This window comes from Ptiloglossa arizonensis, unplaced genomic scaffold (genome assembly GCF_051014685.1).
Source record: "Ptiloglossa arizonensis isolate GNS036 unplaced genomic scaffold, iyPtiAriz1_principal scaffold0023, whole genome shotgun sequence".
Classification (NCBI taxonomy): domain Eukaryota; kingdom Metazoa; phylum Arthropoda; class Insecta; order Hymenoptera; family Colletidae; genus Ptiloglossa; species Ptiloglossa arizonensis.
The window spans coordinates 959,906-983,563 of NW_027478393.1; positions in this window are offsets into that span (position 1 = coordinate 959,906).

Below are 23,658 nucleotides of genomic sequence, written 5' to 3' on the forward strand. Positions count from 1 at the left end.
AACTCGGGATATTCCTGTTGCATCTGACAGCAGAAACACGCCCGATTACAACGGTACGTGTATTTTTGACCTAGGCCATTCCAGTTGTTGGTTTCGAGTATCAGACTTGCGAAAATTGTGATGGTTTCTCAACCATTCCTTAACTTCAAACTCCCATATCTCGCGAACGGATAGACGAACTCGAGAATATCCTATTGCATCTGAAACCAGAAACTCGCCCGATTAGAACGGTACGTGTATTTTTCCCCAAGGCCTTTGTAGTTATTGGTTTCGAGTGTCAGACTTACGATAATTTTGGTGGTTTCTCAAGCATTCCTTAACTTCAAACTCCCATATCTCGCGAACGGTTTGACGAACTCGAGAAATTCCTGTTGCATCTGAAAGCAGAAACTCGCCCGATTTCAACGGTATGTGTATTTTTCCCCTAGGCCATTGTAGTTATTGGTTTCTAGCATCAGAATTGCGAAAATTTTGATGGTTTCTCAACCATTCCTTAACTTCAAACTCCCATATCCCGCGAACGGAATGACGAACTCGAGAAATTCCTGTTGCATCTGGAAGTAGAAACTCGCACGATTACAATGGTGTGTGTATTTCCCCCCTAGGCCATTGTAGTTATTGGTTTCGATTATCAGAGTTGTGAAAATTTGGATGGTTTCTCAAGCATTCCTTAATATGAAACTACCATATCTCGCGAACGGATTGACGAACTCGAGAATTTCCTATTGCATCTGAAAGCAGAAACACGCCCGATTACAACGGTACGTGTATTTTTGACCTAGGCCATTCCAGTTATTGGTTTCGAGTATCAGACCAGCGAAAATTTTGAAGGCTTCTCAAGCATTCCTTAACATCAAACTCCCATATCTCGCGAACGGATTGACGAACTCGAGAATTTCCTATTGCATCTGAAACTGGAAACTCGCCCGATTACAATGGTATGTGCATTTTTCCCCTATGCCTTTGTAGTTATTGGTTTCGAGTATCAGACTTGCGAAAATTTTGATGGTTTCTCAAGCATTCCTTAACTTCAAACCCCCATATCTAGCGAACGGATTGACGAACTCGAGAAATTCCTGTTGCATCTGAAAGCAGAAACACGCCCGATTACAACGGTACGTGTATTTTTGACCTAGGCCATTCCAGTTATTGGTTTCTAGTATCAGACTTGCGATAATTTTGATGGTTTCTCAAGCATTCCTTAACTTCAAACTCCCATATCTCGCGAACGGATTGACGAACTCGAGAAATTCCTGTTGCATCTGAAAGCAGAAACTCGCCCGATTTCAACGGTATGTGCAATTTTGCCCCAGGCCATAGTAGTTATTGGTTTCGAGTATCAGACTTGCGAAAATTTTGATGGTTTCTCAAGCATTCCATAACTTCAAACTCCCATATCTCGCGAACGGATTGACGAACTCGAGAAATTCCTGTTGCATCTGAAAGCAGAAACTCGCCCGATTACCACGGTATGTGTATTTTTCACCTAGGCCATTGTAGTTATTGGTTTCGAGTATCAGAGTTGTGAAAATTTGGATGGTTTCTCAAGCATTCCTTAATTTCAAACTCCCATATCTCGCGAACGGATTGACCAACTCGAGAAATTCCTGTTGCATCTGAAAGCAGAAACTCGCCCGATTTCAACGGTATGTGCATTTTTGCCCTAGGCCGTAGTAGTTATTTGTTTCTAGTATCAGAATTGCAAAAATTTTGATGGTTTCTCAACCGTTCCATAATTTCAAACTCCCATATCTCGCGAACGGAATGACGAACTCGAGAAATTCCTGTTGCATCTGAAAGCAGAAACTCGCCCGATTTCAACGGTATGTGCACTTTTGCCCCAGGCCATAGTAGTTATTGGTTTCGAGTATCAGACTTGCGAAAATTTTGATGGTTTCTCAAGCATTCCATAACTTCAAACTCCCATATCTCGCGAACGGATTGACGAACTCGAGAAATTCCTGTTGCATCTGAAAGCAGAAACTCGCCCGATTACAACGGTATGTGTATTTTTCACCTAGGCCATTGTAGTTATTGGTTTCTAGCATCAGAATTGCGAAAATTTTGATGGTTTCTCAACCATTCCTTAACTTCAAGCTCCCATATCTCGCGAACGGAATGACGAACTCGAGAAATTCCTGTTGCATGTGAAAGTGGAAACTCGCCTGATTACAAAGGTATGTGCATTTTTCCCCTATGCCTCTGTAGTTATTGGTTTCGAGTATCAGACTTGCGAAAATTTTGATGGCTTCTCAACCATTCCTTAACTTCAAACTCCCATATCTCGCGAACGGAATGACGAACTCGAGAATTTCCTGTTGCATCTGAAAGTAGAAACTCGCACGATTACAATGGTGAGTGTATTTTCCCCCTAGGCCATTTTAGTTATTGGTTTCGAGTATCAGAGTTGTGAAAATTTGGATGGTTTCTCAAGCATTCCTTAACTTCAAACTCCCATATCTCGCGAACGGATTGACGAACTCGAGAATTTCCTATTGCATCTGAAAGCAGAAACTCGCCCGATTACAACTGTACGTGTATTCTTCCCCTAGGCCTTTCTAGTTATTGGTTTCGAGTATCAGACATGCGATAATTTTGATGGTTTCTCAAGCATTCCATAACTTCAAACTCCCATATCTCGCGAACGGATTGACGAACTCGCGAAATTCCTGTTGCATCTGACAGCAGAAACTCGCCCGATTACAACTGTACGTGTATTCTTCCCCTAGGCCTTTCTAGTTATTGGTTTCGAGTATCAGACATGCGATAATTTTGATGGTTTCTCAAGCATTCCATAACTTCAAACTCCCATATCTCGCGAACGGATTGACGAACTCGCGAAATTCCTGTTGCATCTGACAGCAGAAACACGCCCGATTACAACGGTACGTGTATTTTTGACCTAGGCCATTCCAGTTGCTGGTTTCGAGTATCAGACCAGCCAAAATTTTGAAGGTTTCTCAAGCATTCCTTAACTTCAAACTCCCAAATCTCGCGAACGGATTGACGAACTTGAGAAATTCCTGTTGCATCTGAAAGCAGAAACTCGCCCGATTACAACGGTACGTGTATTTTCCCCTAGGCCATTGTAGTTATTGGTTTCGAGTATCAGACTTGCGAAAATCTTGATGGTTACTCAACTATTCCTTAACTTCAAACTCCCATATCTCGCGAACGGATTGACGAACTCGAGAATTTCCTATTGTATCTGAAAGCAGAAACACGCCCGATTGCATCGGTACGTGTATTTTTGCCCTAGGCCATAGTAGTTATTGGTTTCGAGTATCAGACTTGCGAAAATGTTGATGGTTTTTCAAGCATTCCTTAACATCAAACTCTCATATCTCGCGAACGGAATGACGCACTCGAGAAGTTCCTGTTGCATCTGAAAGTGGAAACTCGCCCGATTACAAAGGTATGTGTATTTTTCCCCTAGGCCATTGTAGTTATTGGTTTCGAGTATCAGACTTGCGAAAATCCTGATGGTTTCTCAACTATTCCTTAACTTCAAACTCCCATATCTCGCGAACGGATTGACGAACTCGAGAATTTCCTATTGTATCTGAAAGCAGAAACACGCCCGATTGCATCGGTACGTGTATTTTTGCCCTAGGGCATAGTAGTTATTGGTTTCGAGTATCAGACTTGCGAAAATGTTGATGGTTTTTCAAGCATTCCTTAACTTCAAACTCCCACATCTCGCGAACGGATTGACGAACTCGAGAATTTCCTGTTGCATCTGAAAGTAGAAACTCGCCCGATTACAATGGTGTGTGCACTTTTCCCCTAGGCCATTGCAGTTATTGATTTCGAGAATCAGACTTTCGAAAATTTTGATGGTTCCTCAAGCATTCCTTAACTTCAAACTCACATATCTCGCGAACGGATTGACGAACTCGAGAAATTTCTGTTACATCTGAAAGCAGAAACTCGCCCGATTACAATGGTGTGTGTACTTTTCCCCTAGGCCATTGTAGTTATTGGTTTCTAGTATCAGAATTGCGAAAATTTTGATGGTTTCTCAACCGTTCCATAACTTCAAACTCCCATATCTCGCGAACGGAATGACGAACTCGAGAAATTGCTGTTGCATCTGAAAGTAGAAACTCGCCCGATTACAAAGGAATGTGCATTTTTCCCCTATGCCTTTGTAGTTATTGGTTTCGAGTATCAGGCTTGCGAAAATTTTGATGGTTTCTCAAGCATTCCTTAACTTCAAACCCCCATATCTCGCGACCGGATTGACGAACTCGAGAAATTCCTGTTGCATCTGAAAGCAGAAACTCGCCCGATTTCAACGGTATGTGCATTTTTGCCCAAGGCCATAGTAGTTATTGGTTTCGAGTATCAGACTTGCGATAATTTTGATGGTTTCTCAAGCATTCCATAACTTCAAACTCCCATATCTCGCGAACGGATTGACGAACTCGAGAAATCCCTGTTGCATCTGAAAGTGAAAACTCGCTCGATTACAAAGGTATGTGTGTTTTTCCCAAAGGCCTTTGTAGTTATTGGTTTCTAGCATCAGAATTGCGAAAATTTTGATGGTTTCTCAACCATTCTTTAACTTCAAGCTCCCATATCTCGCGAACGGAATGACGAACTCGAGAAATTCCTGTTGCATCTGAAAGTGGAAACTCGCCCGATTACAAAGGTATGTGCATTTTTCCCCTATGCCCTTGTAGTAATTGGTTTCGAGTATCAGACTTGCGAAAATTTTGATGGTTTCTCAACCATTCCTTTACTTCAAGCTCCCATATCTCGCGAACGGAATGACGAACTCGAGAAATTCCTGTTGCATCTGAAAGCAGAAACACGCCCGATTACAACGGTACGTGTATTTTTCCCCTAGGCCATTGTAGTTATTGGTTTCTAGCTTCAGAATTGCGAAAATTTTCTGGTTTCTCAACCATTCCTTAACTTCAAACTCCCATATCTCGCGAACGGAATGACGAACTCGAGAAATTCCTGTTGCATCTGAAAGTGGAAACTCGCCCGATTACAAAGGTATGTGTATTTTTCCCCTAGGCCATTGTAGTTATTGGTTTCGAGTATCAGACTTGCGAAAATCTTGATGGTTTCTCAACTATTCCTTAACTTCAAACTCCCATATCTCGCGAACGGATTGACGAACTCGAGAATTTCCTATTGCATCTGAAAGCAGAAACACGCCCGATTACATCGGTACGTGTATTTTTGCCCTAGGTCATAGTAGTTATTGGTTTCGAGTATCAGACTTGCGAAAATGTTGATGGTTTTTCAAGCATTCCTTAACTTCAAACTACCACATCTCGCGAACGGATTGACGAACTCGAGAAATTCCTGTTGCATCTGAAAGTAGAAACTCGCCCGATTACAAAGGTATGTGTGTTTTTCCCCTAGGCCTTTGTAGTTATTGATTTCGAGTATCAGACTTGCAAAAATTTTGATGGATCCTCAACCATTCCTTAACTTCAAACTTCCATATCTCGCGAACGGAATGACGAACTCGAGAAATTCCTGTTGCACTTCAAAGCAGAAACTCGCCCGATTACAGCGGTATGTGCATTTTTGCACTAGGCCATAGGAGTTATTGGTTTCGAGTATCAGACCAGCGAATATTTTGATGGTTCCTCAACCATTCCTTAACTTCAAACTTCCATATCTCGCGAACGGATTGCCGAACTCGAGAAATTCCTGTTGCATGTGAAAGTAGAATCTCGCCCGATTACACGGTATGTGTATTTTTCCGCTAAGCCTTTGTAGTTATTGGTTTCGAGTATCAAACCAGCGAAAATTTTGATGGTTTCTCAAGCATTCCTTAACTTCAAACTCCCATATCTCGCGAACGGATTGACGAACTCGGGAAATTCCTGTTGCATCTGAAAGTAGAAACACGCCCGATTACAAAGATATGTGTGTTTTTCCGCTAGGCCTTTGTAGTTATTGGTTTCGAGTATCAGACCAGCGAAAATTTTGATGGATTCTCAACCATTGCTTAACTTCAAACTCCCATATCTCGCGAACGGATTGACGAACTCGAGAAATTCCTGTTGCATCTGAAAGTAGAAACTCGCCCGATTACAATGGTGTGTGTACTTTTCCCCTAGGCCATTCAAGTTATTGGTTTCGAGTATCAGACCAGCGAAAGTTTTGATGGTTTCTCAACCATTCCTTAACTTCAAACACCCATATCTCGCGAACGGATTGACGAACTCGAGAAATTTCTGTTGCATCTGAAAGTAGAAACTCGTCCGAGTACAATGGTGTATGTACTTTTCCCATAGGCCATTCCAGTTATTGGTTTCGAGTATCAAACCAGCGAAAATTTTGATGGTTTCTCAAGCATTCCTTAACTTCAAACTCCCATATCTCGCGAACGGATTGACGAACTCGGGAAATTCCTGTTGCATCTGAAAGTAGAAACACGCCCGATTACAAAGATATGTGTGTTTTTCCGCTAGGCCTTTGTAGTTATTGGTTTCGAGTATCAGACCAGCGAAAATTTTGATGGATTCTCAACCATTGCTTAACTTCAAACTCCCATATCTCGCGAACGGATTGACGAACTCGAGAAATTCCTGTTGCATCTGAAAGTAGAAACTCGCCCGATTACAATGGTGTGTGTACTTTTCCCCTAGGCCATTCAAGTTATTGGTTTCGAGTATCAGACCAGCGAAAGTTTTGATGGTTTCTCAACCATTCCTTAACTTCAAACACCCATATCTCGCGAACGGATTGACGAACTCGAGAAATTTCTGTTGCATCTGAAAGTAGAAACTCGTCCGAGTACAATGGTGTATGTACTTTTCCCATAGGCCATTCCAGTTATTGGTTTCGAGTATCAAACCAGCGAAAATTTTGATGGTTTCTCAAGCATTCCTTAACTTCAAACTCCCATATCTCGCGAACGGATTGACGAACTCGGGAAATTCCTGTTGCATCTGAAAGTAGAAACACGCCCGATTACAAAGATATGTGTGTTTTTCCGCTAGGCCTTTGTAGTTAGTGGTTTCGAGTATCAGACCAGCGAAAATTTTGATGGATTCTCAACCATTGCTTAACTTCAAACTCCCATATCTCGCGAACGGATTGACGAATTCGAGAAATTCCTGTTGCATCTGAAAGTAGAAACTCGCCCGATTACAATGGTGTGTGTACTTTTCCCCTAGGCCATTCAAGTTATTGGTTTCGAGTATCAGACCAGCGAAAGTTTTGATGGTTTCTCAACCATTCCTTAACTTCAAACACCCATATCTGGCGAACGGATTGACGAACTCGAGAAATTCCTGTTGCATGTGAAAGTAGAAACTCGCCCGATTACCACGTTAGGTGTATTTTTCCCCTAGGCCTTTGTAGTTATTGGTTTCGAGTATCAGATTTTCGAAAATTTTGATGGTTTCTCAAGCATTCCTTAACTTCAAACTCCCATATCTCGCGAACGGATTGACGAACTCGAGAAATTTCTGTTGCATCTGAAAGTAGAAACTCCCCCGATTACAAGGGTGTGTGTACTTTTCCCCTAGGCCGTTCCAGTTATTGGTTTCGAGTATCAGACCAGCGAAAATTTTGATGGTTTCACAACCGTTCCTTAACTTCAAACTCCCATATCTCGCGAACGGAATGACGAACTCGAGAAATTGCTGTTGCATCTGAAAGTGGAAACTCGCCCGATTACAAAGGTATGTGCATTTTTCCCCTATGCCTTTATAGTTATTGGTTTCGAGTATCCGACTTGCGAAAATTTTGATGGTTTCTCAAGCATTCCTTAACTTCAAACCCCCATATCTCGCGACCGGATTGACGAACTCGAGAAATCCCTGTTGCATCTGAAAGTGAAAACTCGCTCGATTACAAAGGTATGTGTGTTTTTCCCAAAGGCCTTTGTAGTTATTGGTTTCTAGCATCAGAATTGCGAAAATTTTGATGGTTTCTCAACCATTCTTTAACTTCAAGCTCCCATATCTCGCGAACGGAATGACGAACTCGAGAAATTCCTGTTGCATCTGAAAGTGGAAACTCGCCCGATTACAAAGGTATGTGCATTTTTCCCCTATGCCCTTGTAGTAATTGGTTTCGAGTATCAGACTTGCAAAAATTTTGATGGTTTCTCAACCATTCCTTAACTTCAAGCTCCCATATCTCGCGAACGGAATGACGAACTCGAGAAATTCCTGTTGCATCTGAAAGCAGAAACACGCCCGATTACAACGGTACGTGTATTTTTCCCCTAGGCCATTGTAGTTATTGGTTTCTAGCTTCAGAATTGCGAAAATTTTCTGGTTTCTCAACCATTCCTTAACTTCAAACTCCCATATCTCGCGAACGGAATGACGCACTCGAGAAATTCCTGTTGCATCTGAAAGTGGAAACTCGCCCGATTACAAAGGTATGTGCATTTTTCCCCTAGGCCATTGTAGTTATTGGTTTCGAGTATCAGACTTGCGAAAATCCTGATGGTTTCTCAACTATTCCTTAACTTCAAACTCCCATATCTCGCGAACGGATTGACGAACTCGAGAATTTCCTATTGTATCTGAAAGCAGAAACACGCCCGATTGCATCGGTACGTGTATTTTTGCCCTAGGGCATAGTAGTTATTGGTTTCGAGTATCAGACTTGCGAAAATGTTGATGGTTTTTCAAGCATTCCTTAACTTCAAACTCCCACATCTCGCGAACGGATTGACGAACTCGAGAATTTCCTGTTGCATCTGAAAGTAGAAACTCGCCCGATTACAATGGTGTGTGTACTTTTCCCCTAGGCCATTGCAGTTATTGATTTCGAGAATCAGACTTTCGAAAATTTTGATGGTTCCTCAAGCATTCCTTAACTTCAAACTCACATATCTCGCGAACGGATTGACGAACTCGAGAAATTTCTGTTACATCTGAAAGCAGAAACTCGCCCGATTACAATGGTGTGTGTACTTTTCCCCTAGGCCATTGTAGTTATTGGTTTCTAGTATCAGAATTGCGAATATTTTGATGGTTTCTCAACCGTTCCATAACTTCAAACTCCCATATCTCGCGAACGGAATGACGAACTCGAGAAATTGCTGTTGCATCTGAAAGTAGAAACTCGCCCGATTACAAAGGTGTGTGTACTTTTCCCCTAGGCCATTGCAGTTATTGATTTCGAGAATCAGACTTTCGAAAATTTTGATGGTTCCTCAAGCATTCCTTAACTTCAAGCTCCCATATCTCGCGAACGGAATGACGAACTCGAGAAATTCCTGTTGCATCTGAAAGCAGAAACACGCCCGATTACAACGGTACGTGTATTTTTCCCCTAGGCCATTGTAGTTATTGGTTTCTAGCATCAGAATTGCGAAAATTTTGATGGTTTCTCAACCATTCTTTAACTTCAAGCTCCCATATCTCGCGAACGGAATGACGAACTCGAGAAATTCCTGTTGCATCTGAAAGTAGAAACACGCCCGATTACAAAGATATGTGTGTTTTTCCGCTAGGCCTTTGTAGTTAGTGGTTTCGAGTATCAGACCAGCGAAAATTTTGATGGATTCTCAACCATTGCTTAACTTCAAACACCCATATCTCGCGAACGGATTGACGAACTCGAGAAATTTCTGTTGCATCTGAAAGTAGAAACTCGTCCGAGTACAATGGTGTATGTACTTTTCCCATAGGCCATTCCAGTTATTGGTTTCGAGTATCAAACCAGCGAAAATTTTGATGGTTTCTCAAGCATTCCTTAACTTCAAACTCCCATATCTCGCGAACGGATTGACGAACTCGGGAAATTCCTGTTGCATCTGAAAGTAGAAACACGCCCGATTACAAAGATATGTGTGTTTTTCCGCTAGGCCTTTGTAGTTATTGGTTTCGAGTATCAGACCAGCGAAAATTTTGATGGATTCTCAACCATTGCTTAACTTCAAACTCCCATATCTCGCGAACGGATTGACGAACTCGAGAAATTCCTGTTGCATCTGAAAGTAGAAACTCGCCCGATTACAATGGTGTGTGTACTTTTCCCCTAGGCCATTCAAGTTATTGGTTTCGAGTATCAGACCAGCGAAAGTTTTGATGGTTTCTCAACCATTCCTTAACTTCAAACACCCATATCTCGCGAACGGATTGACGAACTCGAGAAATTTCTGTTGCATCTGAAAGTAGAAACTCGTCCGAGTACAATGGTGTATGTACTTTTCCCATAGGCCATTCCAGTTATTGGTTTCGAGTATCAAACCAGCGAAAATTTTGATGGTTTCTCAAGCATTCCTTAACTTCAAACTCCCATATCTCGCGAACGGATTGACGAACTCGGGAAATTCCTGTTGCATCTGAAAGTAGAAACACGCCCGATTACAAAGATATGTGTGTTTTTCCGCTAGGCCTTTGTAGTTAGTGGTTTCGAGTATCAGACCAGCGAAAATTTTGATGGATTCTCAACCATTGCTTAACTTCAAACTCCCATATCTCGCGAACGGATTGACGAACTCGAGAAATTCCTGTTGCATCTGAAAGTAGAAACTCGCCCGATTACAATGGTGTGTGTACTTTTCCCCTAGGCCATTCAAGTTATTGGTTTCGAGTATCAGACCAGCGAAAGTTTTGATGGTTTCTCAACCATTCCTTAACTTCAAACACCCATATCTGGCGAACGGATTGACGAACTCGAGAAATTCCTGTTGCATGTGAAAGTAGAAACTCGCCCGATTACCACGTTAGGTGTATTTTTCCCCTAGGCCTTTGTAGTTATTGGTTTCGAGTATCAGATTTTCGAAAATTTTGATGGTTTCTCAAGCATTCCTTAACTTCAAACTCCCATATCTCGCGAACGGATTGACGAACTCGAGAAATTTCTGTTGCATCTGAAAGTAGAAACTCCCCCGATTACAAGGGTGTGTGTACTTTTCCCCTAGGCCGTTCCAGTTATTGGTTTCGAGTATCAGACCAGCGAAAATTTTGATGGTTTCACAACCGTTCCTTAACTTCAAACTCCCATATCTCGCGAACGGAATGACGAACTCGAGAAATTGCTGTTGCATCTGAAAGTGGAAACTCGCCCGATTACAAAGGTATGTGCATTTTTCCCCTATGCCTTTATAGTTATTGGTTTCGAGTATCCGACTTGCGAAAATTTTGATGGTTTCTCAAGCATTCCTTAACTTCAAACCCCCATATCTCGCGACCGGATTGACGAACTCGAGAAATCCCTGTTGCATCTGAAAGTGAAAACTCGCTCGATTACAAAGGTATGTGTGTTTTTCCCAAAGGCCTTTGTAGTTATTGGTTTCTAGCATCAGAATTGCGAAAATTTTGATGGTTTCTCAACCATTCTTTAACTTCAAGCTCCCATATCTCGCGAACGGAATGACGAACTCGAGAAATTCCTGTTGCATCTGAAAGTGGAAACTCGCCCGATTACAAAGGTATGTGCATTTTTCCCCTATGCCCTTGTAGTAATTGGTTTCGAGTATCAGACTTGCGAAAATTTTGATGGTTTCTCAACCATTCCTTAACTTCAAGCTCCCATATCTCGCGAACGGAATGACGAACTCGAGAAATTCCTGTTGCATCTGAAAGCAGAAACACGCCCGATTACAACGGTACGTGTATTTTTCCCCTAGGCCATTGTAGTTATTGGTTTCTAGCTTCAGAATTGCGAAAATTTTCTGGTTTCTCAACCATTCCTTAACTTCAAACTCCCATATCTCGCGAACGGAATGACGCACTCGAGAAATTCCTGTTGCATCTGAAAGTGGAAACTCGCCCGATTACAAAGGTATGTGCATTTTTCCCCTAGGCCATTGTAGTTATTGGTTTCGAGTATCAGACTTGCGAAAATCCTGATGGTTTCTCAACTATTCCTTAACTTCAAACTCCCATATCTCGCGAACGGATTGACGAACTCGAGAATTTCCTATTGTATCTGAAAGCAGAAACACGCCCGATTGCATCGGTACGTGTATTTTTGCCCTAGGGCATAGTAGTTATTGGTTTCGAGTATCAGACTTGCGAAAATGTTGATGGTTTTTCAAGCATTCCTTAACTTCAAACTCCCACATCTCGCGAACGGATTGACGAACTCGAGAATTTCCTGTTGCATCTGAAAGTAGAAACTCGCCCGATTACAATGGTGTGTGTACTTTTCCCCTAGGCCATTGCAGTTATTGATTTCGAGAATCAGACTTTCGAAAATTTTGATGGTTCCTCAAGCATTCCTTAACTTCAAACTCACATATCTCGCGAACGGATTGACGAACTCGAGAAATTTCTGTTACATCTGAAAGCAGAAACTCGCCCGATTACAATGGTGTGTGTACTTTTCCCCTAGGCCATTGTAGTTATTGGTTTCTAGTATCAGAATTGCGAAAATTTTGATGGTTTCTCAACCGTTCCATAACTTCAAACTCCCATATCTCGCGAACGGAATGACGAACTCGAGAAATTGCTGTTGCATCTGAAAGTAGAAACTCGCCCGATTACAAAGGTGTGTGTACTTTTCCCCTAGGCCATTGCAGTTATTGATTTCGAGAATCAGACTTTCGAAAATTTTGATGGTTCCTCAAGCATTCCTTAACTTCAAACTCACATATCTCGCGAACGGATTGACGAACTCGAGAAATTTCTGTTACATCTGAAAGCAGAAACTCGCCCGATTACAATGGTGTGTGTATTTGTCCCCTAGGCCATTGTAGTTATTGGTTTCGAGTATCAGACTTGCGAAAATCTTGATGGTTTCTCAACTATTCCTTAACTTCAAGCTCCCATATCTCGCGAACGGAATGACGAACTCGAGAAATTCCTGTTGCATCTGAAAGCAGAAACACGCCCGATTACAACGGTACGTGTATTTTTCCCCTATGCCATTGTAGTTATTGGTTTCTAGCATCAGAATTGCGAAAATTTTGATGGTTTCTCAACCATTCTTTAACTTCAAGCTCCCATATCTCGCGAACGGAATGACGAACTCGAGAAATTCCTGTTGCATCTGAAAGTGGAAACTCGCCCGATTACAAAGGTATGTGCATTTTTCCCCTATGCCCTTGTAGTAATTGGTTTCGAGTATCAGACTTGCGAAAATTTTGATGGTTTCTCAACCATTCCTTAACTTCAAGCTCCCATATCTTGCGAACGGAATGACGAACTCGAGAAATTCCTGTTGCATCTGAAAGCAGAAACACGCCCGATTACAACGGTACGTGTATTTTTCCCCTAGGCCATTGTAGTTATTGGTTTCTAGCTTCAGAATTGCGAAAATTTTCTGGTTTCTCAACCATTCCTTAACTTCAAACTCCCATATCTCGCGAACGGAATGACGAACTCGAGAAATTCCTGTTGCATCTGAAAGTGGAAACTCGCCCGATTACAAAGGTATGTGTATTTTTCCCCTAGGCCATTGTAGTTATTGGTTTCGAGTATCAGACTTGCGAAAATCTTGATGGTTTCTCAACTATTCCTTAACTTCAAACTCCCATATCTCGCGAACGGATTGACGAACTCGAGAATTTCCTATTGCATCTGAAAGCAGAAACACGCCCGATTACATCGGTACGTGTATTTTTGCCCTAGGCCATAGTAGTTATTGGTTTCGAGTATCAGACTTGCGAAAATGTTGATGGTTTTTCAAGCATTCCTTAACTTCAAACTACCACATCTCGCGAACGGATTGACGAACTCGAGAAATTCCTGTTGCATCTGAAAGTAGAAACTCGCCCGATTACAAAGGTATGTGTGTTTTTCCCCTAGGCCTTTGTAGTTATTGATTTCGAGTATCAGACTTGCAAAAATTTTGATGGATCCTCAACCATTCCTTAACTTCAAACTTCCATATCTCGCGAACGGAATGACGAACTCGAGAAATTCCTGTTGCACTTCAAAGCAGAAACTCGCCCGATTACAGCGGTATGTGCATTTTTGCACTAGGCCATAGGAGTTATTGGTTTCGAGTATCAGACCAGCGAATATTTTGATGGTTCCTCAACCATTCCTTAACTTCAAACTTCCATATCTCGCGAACGGATTGCCGAACTCGAGAAATTCCTGTTGCATGTGAAAGTAGAATCTCGCCCGATTACACGGTATGTGTATTTTTCCGCTAAGCCTTTGTAGTTATTGGTTTCGAGTATCAAACCAGCGAAAATTTTGATGGTTTCTCAAGCATTCCTTAACTTCAAACTCCCATATCTCGCGAACGGAATGACGAACTCGAGAAATTCCTGTTGCATCTGAAAGTGGAAACTCGCCCGATTACAAAGGTATGTGCATTTTTCCCCTATGCCCTTGTAGTAATTGGTTTCGAGTATCAGACTTGCGAAAATTTTGATGGTTTCTCAACCATTCCTTAACTTCAAGCTCCCATATCTCGCGAACGGAATGACGAACTCGAGAAATTCCTGTTGCATCTGAAAGCAGAAACACGCCCGATTACAACGGTACGTGTATTTTTCCCCTAGGCCATTGTAGTTATTGGTTTCTAGCTTCAGAATTGCGAAAATTTTGATGGTTTCTCAACCGTTCCATAACTTCAAACTCCCATATCTCGCGAACGGAATGACGAACTCGAGAAATTGCTGTTGCATCTGAAAGTAGAAACTCGCCCGATTACAAAGGTATGTGCATTTTTCCCCTATGCCTTTGTAGTTATTGGTTTCGAGTATCAGGCTTGCGAAAATTTTGATGGTTTCTCAAGCATTCCTTAACTTCAAACCCCCATATCTCGCGACCGGATTGACGAACTCGAGAAATTCCTGTTGCATCTGAAAGCAGAAACTCGCCCGATTTCAACGGTATGTGCATTTTTGCCCAAGGCCATAGTAGTTATTGGTTTCGAGTATCAGACTTGCGATAATTTTGATGGTTTCTCAAGCATTCCATAACTTCAAACTCCCATATCTCGCGAACGGATTGACGAACTCGAGAAATCCCTGTTGCATCTGAAAGTGAAAACTCGCTCGATTACAAAGGTATGTGTGTTTTTCCCAAAGGCCTTTGTAGTTATTGGTTTCTAGCATCAGAATTGCGAAAATTTTGATGGTTTCTCAACCATTCTTTAACTTCAAGCTCCCATATCTCGCGAACGGAATGACGAACTCGAGAAATTCCTGTTGCATCTGAAAGTGGAAACTCGCCCGATTACAAAGGTATGTGCATTTTTCCCCTATGCCCTTGTAGTAATTGGTTTCGAGTATCAGACTTGCGAAAATTTTGATGGTTTCTCAACCATTCCTTAACTTCAAGCTCCCATATCTCGCGAACGGAATGACGAACTCGAGAAATTCCTGTTGCATCTGAAAGCAGAAACACGCCCGATTACAACGGTACGTGTATTTTTCCCCTAGGCCATTGTAGTTATTGGTTTCTAGCTTCAGAATTGCGAAAATTTTCTGGTTTCTCAACCATTCCTTAACTTCAAACTCCCATATCTCGCGAACGGAATGACGAACTCGAGAAATTCCTGTTGCATCTGAAAGTGGAAACTCGCCCGATTACAAAGGTATGTGTATTTTTCCCCTAGGCCATTGTAGTTATTGGTTTCGAGTATCAGACTTGCGAAAATCTTGATGGTTTCTCAACTATTCCTTAACTTCAAACTCCCATATCTCGCGAACGGATTGACGAACTCGAGAATTTCCTATTGCATCTGAAAGCAGAAACACGCCCGATTACATCGGTACGTGTATTTTTGCCCTAGGCCATAGTAGTTATTGGTTTCGAGTATCAGACTTGCGAAAATGTTGATGGTTTTTCAAGCATTCCTTAACTTCAAACTACCACATCTCGCGAACGGATTGACGAACTCGAGAAATTCCTGTTGCATCTGAAAGTAGAAACTCGCCCGATTACAAAGGTATGTGTGTTTTTCCCCTAGGCCTTTGTAGTTATTGATTTCGAGTATCAGACTTGCAAAAATTTTGATGGATCCTCAACCATTCCTTAACTTCAAACTTCCATATCTCGCGAACGGAATGACGAACTCGAGAAATTCCTGTTGCACTTCAAAGCAGAAACTCGCCCGATTACAGCGGTATGTGCATTTTTGCACTAGGCCATAGGAGTTATTGGTTTCGAGTATCAGACCAGCGAATATTTTGATGGTTCCTCAACCATTCCTTAACTTCAAACTTCCATATCTCGCGAACGGATTGCCGAACTCGAGAAATTCCTGTTGCATGTGAAAGTAGAATCTCGCCCGATTACACGGTATGTGTATTTTTCCGCTAAGCCTTTGTAGTTATTGGTTTCGAGTATCAAACCAGCGAAAATTTTGATGGTTTCTCAAGCATTCCTTAACTTCAAACTCCCATATCTCGCGAACGGATTGACGAACTCGGGAAATTCCTGTTGCATCTGAAAGTAGAAACACGCCCGATTACAAAGATATGTGTGTTTTTCCGCTAGGCCTTTGTAGTTATTGGTTTCGAGTATCAGACCAGCGAAAATTTTGATGGATTCTCAACCATTGCTTAACTTCAAACTCCCATATCTCGCGAACGGATTGACGAACTCGAGAAATTCCTGTTGCATCTGAAAGTAGAAACTCGCCCGATTACAATGGTGTGTGTACTTTTCCCCTAGGCCATTCAAGTTATTGGTTTCGAGTATCAGACCAGCGAAAGTTTTGATGGTTTCTCAACCATTCCTTAACTTCAAACACCCATATCTCGCGAACGGATTGACGAACTCGAGAAATTTCTGTTGCATCTGAAAGTAGAAACTCGTCCGAGTACAATGGTGTATGTACTTTTCCCATAGGCCATTCCAGTTATTGGTTTCGAGTATCAAACCAGCGAAAATTTTGATGGTTTCTCAAGCATTCCTTAACTTCAAACTCCCATATCTCGCGAACGGATTGACGAACTCGGGAAATTCCTGTTGCATCTGAAAGTAGAAACACGCCCGATTACAAAGATATGTGTGTTTTTCCGCTAGGCCTTTGTAGTTATTGGTTTCGAGTATCAGACCAGCGAAAATTTTGATGGATTCTCAACCATTGCTTAACTTCAAACTCCCATATCTCGCGAACGGATTGACGAACTCGAGAAATTCCTGTTGCATCTGAAAGTAGAAACTCGCCCGATTACAATGGTGTGTGTACTTTTCCCCTAGGCCATTCAAGTTATTGGTTTCGAGTATCAGACCAGCGAAAGTTTTGATGGTTTCTCAACCATTCCTTAACTTCAAACACCCATATCTCGCGAACGGATTGACGTACTCGAGAAATTTCTGTTGCATCTGAAAGTAGAAACTCGTCCGAGTACAATGGTGTATGTACTTTTCCCATAGGCCATTCCAGTTATTGGTTTCGAGTATCAAACCAGCGAAAATTTTGATGGTTTCTCAAGCATTCCTTAACTTCAAACTCCCATATCTCGCGAACGGATTGACGAACTCGGGAAATTCCTGTTGCATCTGAAAGTAGAAACACGCCCGATTACAAAGATATGTGTGTTTTTCCGCTAGGCCTTTCCAGTTATTGGTTTCGAGTATCAAACCAGCGAAAATTTTGATGGATTCTCAACCATTGCTTAACTTCAAACTCCCATATCTCGCGAACGGATTGACGAACTCGAGAAATTCCTGTTGCACCTGAAAGTAGAAACTCGCCCGATTACAATGGTGTGTGTACTTTTCCCCTAGGCCATTCAAGTTATTGGTTTCGAGTATCAGACCAGCGAAAGTTTTGATGGTTTCTCAACCATTCCTTAACTTCAAACACCCATATCTCGCGAACGGATTGACGAACTCGAGAAATTTCTGTTGCATCTGAAAGTAGAAACTCGTCCGAGTACAATGGTGTATGTACTTTTCCCATAGGCCATTCCAGTTATTGGTTTCGAGTATCAAACCAGCGAAAATTTTGATGGTTTCTCAAGCATTCCTTAACTTCAAACTCCCATATCTCGCGAACGGATTGACGAACTCGGGAAATTCCTGTTGCATCTGAAAGTAGAAACACGCCCGATTACAAAGATATGTGTGTTTTTCCGCTAGGCCTTTGTAGTTATTGGTTTCGAGTATCAGACCAGCGAAAATTTTGATGGATTCTCAACCATTGCTTAACTTCAAACTCCCATATCTCGCGAACGGATTGACGAACTCGAGAAATTCCTGTTGCATCTGAAAGTAGAAACTCGCCCGATTACAATGGTGTGTGTACTTTTCCCCTAGGCCATTCAAGTTATTGGTTTCGAGTATCAGACCAGCGAAAGTTTTGATGGTTTCTCAACCATTCCTTAACTTCAAACACCCATATCTCGCGAACGGATTGACGTACTCGAGAAATTTCTGTTGCATCTGAAAGTAGAAACTCGTCCGAGTACAATGGTGTATGTACTTTTCCCATAGGCCATTCCAGTTATTGGTTTCGAGTATCAAACCAGCGAAAATTTTGATGGTTTCTCAAGCATTCCTTAACTTCAAACTCCCATATCTCGCGAACGGATTGACGAACTCGGGAAATTCCTGTTGCATCTGAAAGTAGAAACACGCCCGATTACAAAGATATGTGTGTTTTTCCGCTAGGCCTTTCCAGTTATTGGTTTCGAGTATCAAACCAGCGAAAATTTTGATGGATTCTCAACCATTGCTTAACTTCAAACTCCCATATCTCGCGAACGGATTGACGAACTCGAGAAATTCCTGTTGCATCTGAAAGTAGAAACTCGCCCGATTACAATGGTGTGTGTACTTTTCCCCTAGGCCATTCAAGTTATTGGTTTCGAGTATCAGACCAGCGAAAGTTTTGATGGTTTCTCAACCATTCCTTAACTTCAAACACCCATATCTGGCGAACGGATTGACGAACTCGAGAAATTCCTGTTGCATGTGAAAGTAGAAACTCGCCCGATTACCACGTTAGGTGTATTTTTCCCCTAGGCCTTTGTAGTTATTGGTTTCGAGTATCAGATTTTCGAAAATTTTGATGGTTTCTCAAGCATTCCTTAACTTATGCTTCGGTCAGTACCTGTGCCGGATCGGTGTGGAAGAGGCGGCGCGCTGCTGGCACTGTCCAGCGGACGAGGACACGGCGCAACACACCCTCGAGGTGTGTCCGGCCTGGGGGGTGGAGCGCCGTGTCCTCACGGCCGTGATTGGGGCGGACCTATCGCTGCCGGGCGTGGTACAGGCCATGCTCGGCAGCGAAACGAAGTGGCGGGCCGTGGCCTCCTTCTGCGAGGAGGTAATCTCGCAGAAGGAGGCCGCGAGCCGCATTCGCGAGAGCGGGAGACCGCGAGCGAGGCCCCGTCCGAGGCCGGGGGCGGGTGGGCCTCCGGAAGGGCCGGGGAGGCCACCCTGAGAGCGGCGGGCGGGGGTGCGTAGCCCTTGAGGCTCGTGCCACCGCCCGTCGTCTGAGGGGTGGGTAGAGTAAGGGACGGCGACGCTCTCGAGGGCGGAGAGGCCAGAGCCGCCCTCGGGAGCGTACGAGCCGGGGTGCGGCCGCGCCGACGGCACGGTCCCAGGGCCGTGCCCCTGGCGCGGCTATGGGGGCCGTGGGCGGTCGCGAGTGTGGGACTCGCGGCCGCCCTCGGGCGGCCCCCGGGAGTGGGACGTCGGAGCAGTGTGGCCCTGCTCCGACGTCGGGCGCCAGAGCGCCGAGGAGAAAACAGGGAAGGGAGGGTGAAGTACCCCCTCCCTTCCCTGGAACGGGAGGACACGGGCGCGAGAGCCCTGCACGGGGGAGCACCTGATGTTATGATGTCTTCGGTCCCAGGTGCTCCCCCTGCATAGTGCGAGGATGGCCACCGTGGTGGGTTTTAGTGGGTAGGTCCCGCGCCCGATGGGTTTCCTTCCGGGCGCGGGGAATCCCACACTCCCCCCGCCCCTCCCCAGGCGGCGGGGGGGTCTTTCGAAGATTTCCCCCACGTTAAAAAAAAAAAAAAAAAAAAAAAGCATTCCTTAACTTCAAACTCCCATATCTCGCGAACGGATTGACGAACTCGAGAAATTTCTGTTGCATCTGAAAGTAGAAACTCCCCCGATTACAAGGGTGTGTGTACTTTTCCCCTAGGCCGTTCCAGTTATTGGTTTCGAGTATCAGACCAGCGAAAATTTTGATGGTTTCACAACCGTTCCTTAACTTCAAACTCCCATATCTCGCGAACGGAATGACGAACTCGAGAAATTGCTGTTGCATCTGAAAGTGGAAACTCGCCCGATTACAAAGGTATGTGCATTTTTCCCCTATGCCTTTATAGTTATTGGTTTCGAGTATCCGACTTGCGAAAATTTTGATGGTTTCTCAAGCATTCCTTAACTTCAAACCCCCATATCTCGCGACCGGATTGACGAACTCGAGAAATCCCTGTTGCATCTGAAAGTGAAAACTCGCTCGATTACAAAGGTATGTGTGTTTTTCCCAAAGGCCTTTGTAGTTATTGGTTTCTAGCATCAGAATTGCGAAAATTTTGATGGTTTCTCAACCATTCTTTAACTTCAAGCTCCCATATCTCGCGAACGGAATGACGAACTCGAGAAATTCCTGTTGCATCTGAAAGTGGAAACTCGCCCGATTACAAAGGTATGTGCATTTTTCCCCTATGCCCTTGTAGTAATTGGTTTCGAGTATCAGACTTGCGAAAATTTTGATGGTTTCTCAACCATTCCTTAACTTCAAGCTCCCATATCTCGCGAACGGAATGACGAACTCGAGAAATTCCTGTTGCATCTGAAAGCAGAAACACGCCCGATTACAACGGTACGTGTATTTTTCCCCTAGGCCATTGTAGTTATTGGTTTCTAGCTTCAGAATTGCGAAAATTTTCTGGTTTCTCAACCATTCCTTAACTTCAAACTCCCATATCTCGCGAACGGAATGACGAACTCGAGAAATTCCTGTTGCATCTGAAAGTGGAAACTCGCCCGATTACAAAGGTATGTGTATTTTTCCCCTAGGCCATTGTAGTTATTGGTTTCGAGTATCAGACTTGCGAAAATCTTGATGGTTTCTCAACTATTCCTTAACTTCAAACTCCCATATCTCGCGAACGGATTGACGAACTCGAGAATTTCCTATTGCATCTGAAAGCAGAAACACGCCCGATTACATCGGTACGTGTATTTTTGCCCTAGGCCATAGTAGTTATTGGTTTCGAGTATCAGACTTGCGAAAATGTTGATGGTTTTTCAAGCATTCCTTAACTTCAAACTACCACATCTCGCGAACGGATTGACGAACTCGAGAAATTCCTGTTGCATCTGAAAGTAGAAACTCGCCCGATTACAAAGGTATGTGTGTTTTTCCCCTAGGCCTTTGTAGTTATTGATTTCGAGTATCAGACTTGCAAAAATTTTGATGGATCCTCAACCATTCCTTAACTTCAAACTTCCATATCTCGCGAACGGAATGACGAACTCGAGAAATTCCTGTTGCATTTCAAAGCAGAAACTCGCCCGATTACAGCGGTATGTGCATTTTTGCACTAGGCCATAGGAGTTATTGGTTTCGAGTATCAGACCAGCGAATATTTTGATGGTTCCTCAACCATTCCTTAACTTCAAACTTCCATATCTCGCGAACGGATTGCCGAACTCGAGAAATTCCTGTTGCATGTGAAAGTAGAATCTCGCCCGGTTACACGGTATGTGTATTTTTCCCCTATGCCTCTGTAGTTATTGGTTTCGAGTATCAGACTTGCGAAAATTTTGATGGCTTCTCAACCATTCCTTAACTTCAAACTCCCATATCTCGCGAACGGAATGACGAACTCGAGAATTTCCTGTTGCATCTGAAAGTAGAAACTCGCCCGATTACAATGGTGTGTGTACTTTTCCCTAGGCCATTCAAGTTATTGGTTTCGAGTATCAGACCAGCGAAAGTTTTGATGGTTTCTCAACCATTCCTTAACTTCAAACTCTCATATCTCGCGAACGGAATGACGCACTCGAGAAATTCCTGTTGCATCTGAAAGTGGAAACTCGCCCGATTACAAAGGTATGTGTATTTTTCCCCTAGGCCATTGTAGTTATTGGTTTCGAGTATCAGACTTGCGAAAATCCTGATGGTTTCTCAACTATTCCTTAACTTCAAGCTCCCATATCTCGCGAACGGATTGACGAACTCGAGAATTTCCTATTGCATCTGAAAGCAGAAACACGCCCGATTACATCGGTACGTGTATTTTTGCCCTAGGCCATAGTAGTTATTGGTTTCGAGTATCAGACTTGCGAAAATGTTGATGGTTTTTCAAGCATTCCTTAACTTCAAACTACCACATCTCGCGAACGGATTGACGAACTCGAGAAATTCCTGTTGCATCTGAAAGTAGAAACTCGCCCGATTACAAAGGTATGTGTGTTTTTCCCCTAGGCCTTTGTAGTTATTGATTTCGAGTATCAGACTTGCAAAAATTTTGATGGATCCTCAACCATTCCTTAACTTCAAACTTCCATATCTCGCGAACGGAATGACGAACTCGAGAAATTCCTGTTGCACTTCAAAGCAGAAACTCGCCCGATTACAGCGGTATGTGCATTTTTGCACTAGGCCATAGGAGTTATTGGTTTCGAGTATCAGACCAGCGAATATTTCGATGGTTCCTCAACCATTCCTTAACTTCAAACTTCCATATCTCGCGAACGGATTGCCGAACTCGAGAAATTCCTGTTGCATGTGAAAGTAGAATCTCGCCCGATTACACGGTATGTGTATTTTTCCGCTAAGCCTTTGTAGTTATTGGTTTCGAGTATCAAACCAGCGAAAATTTTGATGGTTTCTCAAGCATTCCTTAACTTCGAACTCCCATATCTCGCGAACGGATTGACGAACTCGGGAAATTCCTGTTGCATCTGAAAGTAGAAACACGCCCGATTACAAAGATATGTGTGTTTTTCCGCTAGGCCTTTGTAGTTATTGGTTTCGAGTATCAGACCAGCGAAAATTTTGATGGATTCTCAACCATTGCTTAACTTCAAACTCCCATATCTCGCGAACGGATTGACGAACTCGAGAAATTCCTGTTGCATCTGAAAGTAGAAACTCGCCCGATTACAATGGTGTGTGTACTTTTCCCCTAGGCCATTCAAGTTATTGGTTTCGAGTATCAGACCAGCGAAAGTTTTGATGGTTTCTCAACCATTCCTTAACTTCAAACACCCATATCTCGCGAACGGATTGACGAACTCGAGAAATTTCTGTTGCATCTGAAAGTAGAAACTCGTCCGAGTACAATGGTGTATGTACTTTTCCCATAGGCCATTCCAGTTATTGGTTTCGAGTATCAAACCAGCGAAAATTTTGATGGTTTCTCAAGCATTCCTTAACTTCAAACTCCCATATCTCGCGAACGGATTGACGAACTCGGGAAATTCCTGTTGCATCTGAAAGTAGAAACACGCCCGATTACAAAGATATGTGTGTTTTTCCGCTAGGCCTTTGTAGTTATTGGTTTCGAGTATCAGACCAGCGAAAATTTTGATGGATTCTCAACCATTGCTTAACTTCAAACTCCCATATCTCGCGAACGGATTGACGAACTCGAGAAATTCCTGTTGCATCTGAAAGTAGAAACTCGCCCGATTACAATGGTGTGTGTACTTTTCCCCTAGGCCATTCAAGTTATTGGTTTCGAGTATCAGACCAGCGAAAGTTTTGATGGTTTCTCAACCATTCCTTAACTTCAAACACCCATATCTCGCGAACGGATTGACGAACTCGAGAAATTTCTGTTGCATCTGAAAGTAGAAACTCGTCCGAGTACAATGGTGTATG